Genomic DNA, 12,930 nt, shown 5'->3' with positions numbered 1-12,930 from the left:
GGACACCGTGGTCACAATGGCAGTTAGTTAGAGCCTGTTGTATAATATCTGTGAGTCATTTGGGGTAAAAGCTAAAGTCTAAATCCACCAAATCCAGGATGACTAATGAGCGCTGGGGATATTTTGGTCATATTTGGTCTGATCCAGCCTCATACAGATTGCGTCCCAAATAGCACCCTGGCATCCACTACTTTTGACCAGAGCCCCGTGGGTCGTAATCTAGCCCCCCTATAAACAGAGCCCCGTGGGTCCTGGTCGAAACCAGTGCACTATATCGGGGAATAGTGTGCTATTTGGGAGGCAGAATAGTCTCAGAGGCCGTTACGATGAAGTAAACTCCCAGGAATGTGTGGCAAAAAGCCCCTGGGAATCTCGAATCCTGTGTAAGTGGATGGAGGGAGTAGAGGAGGGTGGGATGGAGAGATGCAGGGTATAAAAGAAATGTTGACTGATTTATGTGTTATGCTTGGCAGACACTGCCCTCTGCTTTTATAGATGATTGAATTACAGTACTGTCTTTGAGAAACATCCAAAAGACATTTAAACCGTCCACGTACAAACTATAAGGAGGTAAGGATCACATGAAGGCCCAAAGTTATTGATAAATAGAAGAAATTAGAATTTGGTCAGAACCTTTCCTCTAGATTATCTGAAGGCTTGTCTCTGTGTGGTTTGATGTGCGGCATGTACTTTGTCATGACAGGAAATGTTAAAAAGACTACAAATGCTAAATAAATTAAAAGACTACAAATGCTAAATAAATTAAAAGTAGTAATCTAGAAAGGCTTATTATTTCCTGAAAACATTGTTGCAGGCAGCATTGAGCTTGATTGACCGAGCGAGCCCGCCGACGATGACAGTATTTACAGATTAAATGAGTGTGGGCTTTTCCTTTTTTCATTGAAAAAATCACCTGTCTTTCGTATTGTGGCCCAGGCCAGTCATGCATGTGGCTGTGGGGTTTATCTGACCATGTGACTCAGCATGAATCTGTTCAATGGTTGCCCTATTCCCTATATAGTGCACTACTTTTGACCAGATGCCTATGGGCCCTGGTCTAAAGTAGTGCACTATATAGGGAATAGGGTGCCATTTGGGAAACAGCCCAATGATTGTGCTGGACTTTTGACTGACTCACTGACCGACTGACTGCATTGGCTCATTTCCTAAAGACAAAAGACTAGTGACCCACCAATTTCAAAGGGAATCATCTCAGGATCATAGGATAGATTTACATTTACATTTACGTCATGTAGCAGATGCTCTTATCCAGAGCGACCTACAAATTGGTGCATTCACCCTATAGCCAGTGGGATAACCACTTTATAATATATATATATTTTTTTTTGGGGGGGGGTAAGGGGGGGTAGAAGGATTACTTTATCCTATCCCAGGTATTCCTTAAAGAGGTGGGGTTTCAAGTGTCTCCGGAAGGTGGTGAGTGACTCCGCTGTCCTGGCGTCGTGAGGGAGCTTGTTCCACCATTGGGGTGCCAGAGCAGCGAACAGTTTTGACTGGGCTGAGCGGGAACTGTGCTTCCGCAGAGGTAGGGGGGCCAGCAGGCCAGAGGTGGATGAACGCAATGCCCTCGTTTGGGTGTAGGGACTGATCAGAGCCTGAAGGTACGGAGGTGCCGTTCCCCTCACAGCTCCGTAGGCAAGCACCATGGTCTTGTAGCAGATGCGAGCTTCAACTGGAAGCCAGTGGAGTGTGCCAGGGTTAATGATGCAAAAGCCCTACTATAGTATAGATGCCCAGGGGTAATGATGCCAAGCCCTACTATAGTATAGATGCCCAGGGGTAATGATGCCAAGCCCTACTATAGTATAGATGCCCAGGGGTAATGATGCCAAGCCCTTTCACTATGTCTTCTAGAACCTGTTTTACACATTCCCCTGTCTGGCTTTCACTATGTCTTCTAGAATCCTCTACACATTAATTCACCATATATACGTTACCATACATTCCTATCCTGATACAGTCATGCAGATTAATTTAAACACAATTTATGTGAAGTCTCAATGATATCTCTGTAACTTTTATTTTTTATTTTCAATTAAGCGTGAATGACACAAAGACACGTTTAAAAGGGGAGGAAGCTCAGTATTAACCGAATAATTCCAGATAAATAGTGCTACTGTATAAATGTAAAACAAGCCGTCAGAAAAGCCAGTATTTATGAAACACTCAGTCGACTATTTAGGCCATGATTACAACTTATTAACAGCAAATCAAAATCACAAGGAGTAAAATACCTTGCTTTTAAATGAATAGAAATACAAAATAAATCAAAAATAACCAACCCAATAAATATTTAATTTAGAAAACATTCACACTGACTTCTGATCAGGTTGAAATTGAAAGCCGTATGAAGGAAAAGACATGGAAGATCAACTAAGAATGACAGTCTCCTGTTATTACCTGGGATGTCAGAGGGGCAGACAGTCACACGCATTTAAAAACATTCATTTGTAAAATGAGGAAAACAGAGTTTGTAAAGTTGCCAACATCTACTCCTCTGCTAGTTCTGCTGGAGAAAGGATCTTTGTCTTTCGGATGGCAGGCTGAGGGACAAAGAGGGCAGTGAGATTCCCATGGCGAGGTTGTTATTGTTATGGTGGAACATCCTCATTCACTTTAAGCCTTGTGTACCGTTGTCCATGGAATGAGCCACCCGAACTCAAAAAGAGCCAATTCAATACAAATAAGTGGATTCAATTCAAATTAGCTGATTTTATATTTCATTCAATTCAAAACAAGCTGATTCAGTTAAATTCAGTCCTAGTCTCATTCGTCCAGGTCCAGCGCGTCGAGCTCCTCCTCCAGCGGGTTCAGGTCTTCTCCAGTGAACAGATTCTCGTCTACAGGGACATCTTCAGTGTCCTCGTGTCCTCCTCTCCATTCTCCCCGTTCTCCTCCACCCCCTCCACCTCCTCCACCCTCTCTCACAACGAACAATCACTCACAAAGGACAAGGGGGCAGAGGGAACACTTATACACAGACTAATGAGGGAATGACTACCAGGGGTGTGTGATAGACAAGACAAGACAAGACAAATGGAGTGATGATAAATGGAGCGGTAGTGGCCAGTAAGCCGGTGACGACGAACGCCGAAACCTGCCCGAGCGAGGATGAGGGGCAGCCTCGGCTGAATTCGTGACAACGCAAGCCAGGCAGCGCTCACCATCAGTGTCCTTAGCAGGCCGAGGGCTGGCAGCGAACCTGTCTGCTGACGCCGCTGTGATCCTAGCATTATCCACCTCTTTAGGAATAAACCTGGCCACATCAATGTCCTGGAAGTCTTCAGCATCCACTACCTGTCAGAGAAGCATAGATTTGAATATTAGATGTATCAGTGTTTATAAATAATACTAATCTACCTGTTACAACCAAAATACCATTCAGGACAATACAGAGTTGTAGAACTACATATAAACATTTATATCGTCAAAGTAACATTACACTTCTTTATATTAGAACTTTGGTATTTAATTTAATCTGTCATCCCATCTAACAGTAAATTTACCTCATCACCCTCATCATCACCCTTGGTATCATCACCCTCATCATCATCCTTGGTATCATCACCCTCATCATCACCCTTGGTATCATCATCATCATCATCATCACCCTTGGTATCATCACCCTCATCATCACCCTTGGTATCATCACCCTCAATATCACCCTTGGTATCATCACCCTCATCATCACCCTTGGTATCATCACCCTCATCATCAACCTTGGTATCATCACCCTCATCATCACCCTTGGTATCATCTGCCTCTTCATCATCGTCATCAACCAGGTCGGGGCGGAACTCAAACACTTCACGACCACTCACCTGGAAAAGGGAGACATTTTCACACCATATACACTGAGTATACCAAACATTAGGAACTCCTTCCTAATATTGAGTTGTACCCCGCCCCCCTTTTACCCTCAGAACAGACTCAATTTGTCAGGGCATGGACTCTACAAGGTGTCGAAAGCGTTCCACAGTTGTGTCAATTTGGATGGATGTCCTTTAGGTGGTGGACCATTCTTGATACACACGGGAAACTGTTGAGCGTGAAAAAACGGTGTGCCTGGCACCTACTACCATACCCCGTTCAAAGGCACGTAAATATTTTGTTTTGCCAATTCACCCTCTGAATGGCACACATACACAATCCATGTCAATTGTCTCAAGGTTTAAAAATCTTTCTTTAACCTGTCTCCTCCCCTTAATCTACACTGATTGAAGTGGATATAACAAGTGACATCAATAAGGGATCATAGCTTTCACCTGGTCAGTCTATGTATTGGAAGTGTTAGCTCCGCGCAGAGCTCTATCATACTATCCAGGTCTGTGCCCAAACAGTTTGAGCTTCTACTTCTAAAAATCCACCTCTCCAGAAATAAGTCTATCACTGTTGCCGCTTGCTACAGACCCCCCTCAGCCCCCAGCTGTGCCCTGGACACCAGATGTGAATTGATTGCCCCCCCATCTATCCTCAGAGTTCGTATTGCTTGGTGATCTAAACTGGGATATGCTTAACACCCCGGCCGTCCTACAATCTAAACTAGATACCCTCAATCTCACACAAATTATCAACGAACCTACCAGGTACAACCCTAAATCCGTAAACATGGGCACCCTCATAGATATCATCCTGACTAATTTACCCTCTAAATACACCTCCGCTGTCTTCAACCAGGATCTCAGCGATCACTGCCTCATAGCCTGCGTCCGTAATGGGTCCGCGGTCAAACGACCACCCCTCATCACTGTCAAACGCTCCCTAAAACACTTCAGTGAGCAGGCCTTTCTAATTGACCTGGCCCGGGTATCCTGGATGGATATTGACCTCATTCCGTCAGTAGAGGATGCCTGGTTGTTCTTTAAAAGTGCTTTCCTCTCCATCTTAAATAAGCATGCCCCATTCAAAAAATTGACTTGACTGCCCTTGACCAGCACAAAAACAACCTGTGGCGTATTGCATTAGCATCAAACAGCCCCTGCGATAAGCAACTTTTCAGGGAAGTCAGGAACCAATATAAACAAGCAGTTAGGAAAGCAAAGGCTAGATTTTTCAAACAGAAATTTGCATCCTGTAGCACTAACTCCAAAAAGTTTTAGGACACTGTAAAGTCCATGGAGAATAAGAGCACTTCCTCCCAGCTGCCCACTGCACCGAGGCTAGGAAATACTGTCACCACCGATAAATCTACAATAATCGAGAATTTCAATAAGCATTTTGCTACGGCTGGCCATGCTTTCCACCTGGCTACCCCTACCCCGGCCACCAGCTCTGCCAAATCAGAGGGCCTGTTGTCTGGATCTCTGGCAGTCTCTATGGGGGTGCCACAGGGTTCAATTCTCGGGCCGACTCTATTCTCTGTGTATATCAATGATGTCGCTCTGGCTGCTGGTGACTCTCAGATCCACCTCTACGCAGACGACACCATTTTGTATACATCTGGCCCTTCATTGGACACTGTGTTAACAAACCTCCAAACAAGCTTCAGTGCCATACAACACTCCTTCAGTAGCCTCCAACTGCTCTTAAACACTAGTAAAACTAAATGCATGCTCTTCAATCGAACGTTGCTGGCACCCGCCCACCCGACTAGAATCACTACTCTCGACGGGTCTGACCTAGAGTATGTGGACAACTACAAATACCTAGGTGTCTGGTTAGACTGTAAACTCTCCTTCCAGACTCACATTAAGAATCTCCAATCCAAAGTTAAATCTAGAATCGGTTTCCTATTTCGCAACAAAGCCTCCTTCACTCATGCTGCCAAACATGCCCTCGTAAAACTGACTATCCCACCGATCCTTGACTTCGGCGATGTCATTTACAAAATACCTTCCAACACTCTACTCAGCAAATTGGATGTAGTCTATCACAGTGCCATCCGTTTTGTCTCCAAAGCCCCATATACTACCCACCACTGTGACCTGTACGCTCTTGTTGGCTGGTCCTCACTACATGTTCGTCGTCAAACCCACTGGCTCCAGGCCATCTATAAATCACTGCTAGGCAAATCCCCGCCTTATCTTAGCTCATTGGTCACCATAGCAACACCCACCCGTAGTATGCGCTCCAGCAGGTATATCTCACTGGTCATCCCCAAAGCCAACACCTCCTTTGAACGAACTGCAAAAATCTCTGAAGCTGGTGACTCTTATCTCCCTCACTAACTTTAAGCATCAGTTGTCAGAGCACCTTACCGATCACTGCACCTGTACACAGCCCATCTGAAATTAGCCCACCCAACTACCCCATATTGTTATTTATTTTGCTCATTTGCACCCCAGTATCTCTATTTGCACATCTTCTTCTGCACATCTATCACTCCAGTGTTAATACTAAATAGTAATTATTTGGCACTATGGCCTATTTATTGCCTTACCTCCATAACTTGCTACATTTGCACACACTGTATATATATTTTCTGTTGTATTTATGACTTTATGTTTTCTTTTACCCCATATGTAACTCTGTGTTGTTGTTTTTAGCACACTGCTTTGCTTTATCTTGGCCAGGTCGCAGTTGTAAATGAGAACTTGTTCTCAACTGGCTTACCTGGTTAAATAAAGGTGAAATAAATAAATAAATAAAAAACCATGTTCATGGCAGGACATTTCATTCAAGGAGTTTTGTCACCACCCTGTGGTAGGAGAAGATGCAGCACATGTGCTTCAGCGTATATTAAAATATTGTACTTCCTCCCAGGCCATACAGAGGGCATGCAAATACTGTATTTACCAGTGCATTACAAATACCTGGATCAACATGAGCTCAAAAGGAGCCCCAGAAACCAATAAAGTCTGCTAGATGTACTCAAGGCTTCTGTACCAGACATTTGCCTAAGGCTATAATTAATATTTTGTTCCTGTCTCGAATAAAATAACAAACTCTAGTAGCAACTCACCCCCAGTGACCTGCCTGCTGAGAAGTCAGCCCTATTCCTCTCCATGTCCTGCTGATCCTTAGCGATCCTCTCCCGTCTCTTCCTCCTCTTCCAGACTAGGAACGTCTCCAGGGTGATACGGGTGACGTTTGGACCCAAGGGGCTGATCGCTGCAAATATAGATGATTGAACGGTGTTAGTGTTTTTGTCTGACATTTCGGTAACGCTTTACAATAACTTTCATGAATAGCTACTATTAATAAGGCCTCCCAGTGCCGCAGCGGTCTAAGGCACTGCATCGCTGTGCTAGAGGCGTCACTACAGACCCGGGTTTGATCCCGGAGACCCGCCCAGTGTCATCCGGGTTAGGGGAAGGTTTGGCCGGCCGGGATGTCCTTGTCCCATCGCGCTCTAGCGACTCCTTGTGGTGGCCGGGCGCAGTGCACGCTGACTTCGGTCGCGAGTTGTACAGTGTTTCCTCCGACACATTGGTGCGGCTGGCTTCCGGGTTAAGCGAGCAGTGTTGTCAAGAAGCAGTGCGGCTTGGCGGGGTCGTGTTTCAGAGGACGCATGGCTCTTGACCTTTGCCTCTCCCGAGTCTGTACGGCAGTTGCAGTGATGGGACATTTGGATATCATGAAAAAGGGGTAAAAAGTACCCCCCCCCCCCTCCCCCAAAAGAAACTATTAATACATATAACATTTTTAAGAGGTTGCAAGGCTTAATCATGAAAATGGTCATAGATTCTGTTTCACAGCTTTAATACATTAGGAATGATCATAGACATAGAATGAAATAGATTCTGTTTCTATGGGAATGATCAACCCATTCTCGATCAGCTCCTCCAGTGAGATCTTTTCCTCCAGATTCTCTTCTTTCGTCTTGTCCTTCCTGAGGACGAACCCGTCAGGAAGAGCATGGTGGTACATACAGTTGACTCCTCCCCCGGGACAGACCCAGAACCAACCATACTTGTTGTTCTCTATGGCATCCAGGAAGTAATTACAAACCTATGGGGGAAAACATCACTTCAGTCAACCTTGTAGAAGAGCAAAGCATTGGAACAATAACAAACACTGTTAGATACAATATGTAACACGTGTTGTAATATGTATCATGTAACAACATGTAGATTAACAAACATGTAACAAGCATGTAACAAGCATGTAACAAACATGTAACAAGCATGTAACAAGCATGTAACAAGCATGTAACAAACATGTAACAAGCATGTAACAAGCATGTAACAAACATGTAACAAGCATGTAACAAACATGTAACACGCATGTAACAAGCATGTAACAAGCATGTAACAAACAAGTAACAAGCATGTAACAAACATGTAACAAACATGTAACAAGCATGTAACAAGCATGTAACAAGCATGTAACAAGCATGTAACAAACATGTAACAAGCATGTAACAAACATGTAACAAACATGTAACAAACATGTAACAAGCATGTAACAAGCATGTAACAAACATGTAACAAGCATGTAACAAGCATGTAACAAACATGTAACAAGCATGTAACAAGCATGTAACAAACATGTAACAAGCATGTAACAAGCATGTAACAAACATGTAACAAACATGTAACAAGCATGTAACAAGCATGTAACAAACATGTAACAAGCATGTAACAAGCATGTAACAAACATGTAACAAGCATGTAACAAACATGTAACAAGCATGTAACAAGCATGTAACAAACATGTAACAAACATGTAACAAGCATGTAACAAGCATGTAACAAACATGTAACAAGCATGTAACAAGCATGTAACAAACATGTAACAAGCATGTAACAAGCATGTAACAAACATGTAACAAGCATGTAACAAGCATGTAACAAACATGTAACAAACATGTAACAAGCATGTAACAAACATGTAACAAACATGTAACAAGCATGTAACAAACATGTAACAAGCATTTAACAAACATGTAACAAGCATGTAACAAGCATGTAACAAACATGTAACAAGCATGTAACAAACATGTAACAAGCATGTAACAAGCATGTAACAAACATGTAACAAGCATGTAACAAGCATGTAACAAGCATGTAACAAACATGTAACAAACATGTAACAAGCATGTAACAAGCATGTAACAAGCATGTAACAAACATGTAACAAGCATGTAACAAGCATGTAACAAACATGTAACAAGCATGTAACAAACATGTAACAAGCATGTAACAAGCATGTAACAAACATGTAACAAGCATGTAACAAGCATGTAACAAGCATGTAACAAACATGTAACAAACATGAAACAAACATGTAACAAGCATGAAACAAACATGTAACAAGCATGTAACAAACATGTAACAAGCATGTAACAAACATGTAACAAGCATGTAACAAACATGTAACAAGCATGTAACAAGCATGTAACAAACATGTAACAAACATGTAACAAGCATGTAACAAGCATGTAACAAACATGTAACAAACATGTAACAAGCATGTAACAAGCATGTAACAAGCATGTAACAAACATGTAACAAACATGTAACAAACATTGTTACAATATTTAGCCTACCGGTAATTTGTTTGTTGATAGGTACAATCTGAGTTTGTTGAGTTTTGGCTTCTTCTTCTCTCCCTCTCCATGTTCCTTCTTCTTCTCTCCCTCTCCATGTTCCTTCTTCTCTCTCCCTCTCCATGTTCCTTCTTCTTCTCTCCCTCTCCATGTTCCTTCTTCTTCTCTCCCTCTCCATGTTCCTTCTTCTTCTCTCCCTCTCCATGTTCCTTCTTCTTCTCTCCCTCTCCATGTTCCTTCTTCTTCTCTCCCTCTCCATGTTCCTTCTTCTTCTCTCCCTCTCCATGTTCCTTCTTCTTCTCTCCCCCCCCCCCCCCCCCCCCAAAAAAAAAACAAAAATAAAAAATAAAAAATTGGAAAGTGGTTATCCCACTGGCTATAGGGTGAATGCACCAATTTGTAAGTCGCTCTGGATAAGAGCGTCTGCTAAATGACGTAAATGTGCCCTTGAGCAAGGCACTTAACCTTAATTGCTCCTGTAAGTCGCTCTGGATAAGAGCGTCTGCTAAATGACTAAAATGTAAAATGTAAAATGTAATGTTCCTTCTTCTTCTCAACTTCCTCCAGCTTCTTCTCATCCCAGTTGTCCACGGTGTCTACAACAGAATGAAAATACATACATTTCGCATCACAACGAACGATCATCAAAGTGCAGATAAACGAATCCCTGACACTGTGTGAGGGCGGTGTGTCAGGCACAAACCTGATGATATATGCGTAGTTATAACATCATTTACAGCCCAGAGGTTGGGCTACGAGACAGCGTCAACGAGCCTGTCATTTTAATCATAGAGACTCCCTCTCATGATTCAGATCGTGGGAGAACTTGCACTTATCCCCCTTTTGTGCACTGGCCTTGCTTGAAGAAGGCACAAAGCACAGATTTGGGATCCACACCTGACAACAATAATTAGGAGACATGGGGAGAGGAAATGAAATAATAACGCATTGGTCCGATATACTGTAGCCCTTCTCAAGGACCCTCACTCTAACTTCAATGACGTAGCATTGATTTTAAGAGAATGAGAGGCAGTTATGTCGTTTTACAGCTTGGGTATGGAGGGGTGTGAGGGACAATTTGAAAATAATGTAGGCCTATTAGACTTTTTTACAACACTGCCTTGAATCCTATCACTCCATCATAAATAGTCCCGGTACCTTTGGCGACATTCTGTGCAGTCACAACAGGCTTGAAAAGCTCATTCAACTCATCCAGCTCCTTCTTCTTGTCAACATATTCTTATCACCATCAACAGCTGCAGCCTGAAAAGATCACACACAGACACACGTTGTGATGCATTAGACCCGGTGGGTTTGGGACACAATGGTCCAGTAAACACCTAATGTAATATTGAGGACGGGTGCAGGAGCTAGTTAGGCCAAGTAAAGGTAGCTAGCTACTGTTCCCACCTGTCGTGCGTTCTGCTGTCCGTACTTGACTTGATGAAGTGACAGTTTTGATCAACTTCTGCTGCTTGGCTCCCTTCTTGTTCTTCAGTCCAAATGTCTTGTACAATCAGCAGACCGGTCATATTTTTACTTTTTTTTTTTACATTTTAGAGCAAGGTGCTTGCAACTGCCAGGGTTGTGGGATCGATTCCCACGGGGGGCCAGTATGAAAAATAAAAAAATAATGTATGCACTCACTAACTGTAAGTCGCTCTGGATAAGAGCGTCTGCTAAATGACTAAAATGTAAATGTAATAACATGATATGACAGGATAACATGATATATGACAGGATAACATACAGGATAACATGTTATATGACAGGATAACATGTTATATGACAGGATAACATGATAAATGACAGGATAACATGATATATGAACTGATAACATGATATATGACAGGATAACATGTTATATGACAGAATAACATGATAAATGACAGGATAACATGATAAATGACAGGATAACATACAGGATAACATGTTATATGACAGGATAACATGATAAATGACAGGATAACATGATATATGACAGGATAACATGATATATGACAGGATAACATGTTATATGACAAAATAACATGATAAATGACAGGATAACATGATAAATGACAGGATAACATGATATATGACAGGATAACATGATATATGACAGGATAACATGTTATATGACAAAATAACATGATAAATGACAGGATAACATGATATATGACAGGATAACATGTTATATGACAAAATAACATGTTAAATGATAGGATAACCTGATAAATGACAGGATAACATGATATATGACAGGATAACATGATATATGACAGGATAACATGATAAATGACAGGATAACACGTACTCCTGAGTGGCGCAGTGGTCTAAGGCACTGCATCGCAGTGCTAACTGTGCCACTAGAGATCCTGGTTCGAATCCAGCTGGCTGCGACGGGGAGACCCATGGGGCGGCGCACAATTGGCCCAGCATCGTCCAGGGTAGGGGAGGGAATGGCTGGCAGGGATGTAGCTCAGTTGATAGAGCATGGTGTTTGCAACGCCAGGGTTGTGGGTTCGTTTCCCACGGGGGGCCAGTATAAAAATATATGTATTCACTAACTGTAAGTTGCTCTGGATAAGAGCGTCTGCTAAATGACGTAAATATATATTGACAGGATAATAGAGAGCAAATTGTTTTGCTGTTCAGTTACCAGTGTCTACATCACTATCGCCAAACGGCAGTCAACATTTCCCTACCTGTTCTGCTGTAGACCTACCTGCCCTGCTGTAGACCTACCTGCCCTGCTGTAGACCTACCTGTTCTGCTGTATCCCTACCTGCCCTGCTGTAGACCTACCTGTTCTGCTGTATCCCTACCTGTTCTGCTGTATCCCTACCTGTTCTGCTGTAGACCTACCTGTTCTGCTGTAGACCTACCTGCCCTGCTGTAGACCTACCTGCCCTGCTGTATCCCTACCTGTTCTGCTGTAGACCTACCTGTTCTGCTGTAGACCTACCTGTTCTGCTGTATCCCTACCTGTTCTGCTGTAGACCTGCCTGTTCTGCTGTATCCCTACCTGATCTGCTGTATCCCTACCTGTTCTGCTGTATCCCTACCTGTTCTGCTGTAGACCTACCTGATCTGCTGTATCCCTACCTGTTCTCCTGTATCCCTACCTGTTCTGCTGTATCCCTACCTGTTCTGCTGTATCCCTACCGGTTCTGCTGTAGACCTACCTGTTCTGCTGTAGACCTACCTGTTCTGCTGTAGACCTACCTGTTCTGCTGTATCCCTACCTGTTCCCTTCTGAAAATGCATGAAAAATATGTTGGGTTTACTAATAGTGAGGTTGTATGCTCTAGCTTGTTCAAAGTGGTTATTGACATGAGGATACATGGGAGAGCTCTCAAAGGCCAAAGCCAAGACAGGTGGATTACAAAGTACAGAGGCCATTTCCAGTTGAATTTCCACTTTAGTCATAGAACATATTAACAGAGAAGACTTCCTGCACTGACAAGATTTCCTCCACTGGCTTTCCTTAACTGACC

The 12,930-nt window shown here is 42.9% G+C and overlaps 1 pseudogene across 1 annotated transcript in view; it reads right to left on the bottom strand.

Moving 5' to 3' along the window:
* Nucleotides 1-2,787: 2,787 nt before the first annotated feature.
* The window catches only part of LOC311143869 (zinc finger CCCH domain-containing protein 15-like), a 38,215-nt pseudogene continuing 28,072 nt past the window's right edge, over nucleotides 2,788-12,930 (bottom strand). The window contains exons 3-12 of the transcript in view: nucleotides 10,862-10,958; nucleotides 10,610-10,714; nucleotides 10,248-10,348; nucleotides 10,124-10,154; nucleotides 9,477-9,529; nucleotides 7,727-7,911; nucleotides 6,923-7,064; nucleotides 3,528-3,842; nucleotides 3,186-3,318; nucleotides 2,788-2,930 (exon numbers count right to left, since the gene is read on the bottom strand). The product of the transcript in view is annotated as a zinc finger CCCH domain-containing protein 15-like (transcript). The remainder of the gene's footprint in view (nucleotides 2,931-3,185; nucleotides 3,319-3,527; nucleotides 3,843-6,922; nucleotides 7,065-7,726; nucleotides 7,912-9,476; nucleotides 9,530-10,123; nucleotides 10,155-10,247; nucleotides 10,349-10,609; nucleotides 10,715-10,861; nucleotides 10,959-12,930) is intronic.

Source organism: Coregonus lavaretus (genome assembly GCF_964263955.1).
Source record: "Coregonus lavaretus genome assembly, chromosome: 16".
NCBI lineage: Eukaryota > Metazoa > Chordata > Actinopteri > Salmoniformes > Salmonidae > Coregonus > Coregonus lavaretus.
Note: the sequence above shows the minus strand (reverse complement) of the source record. Positions and strands in the feature narration are given on the sequence as shown.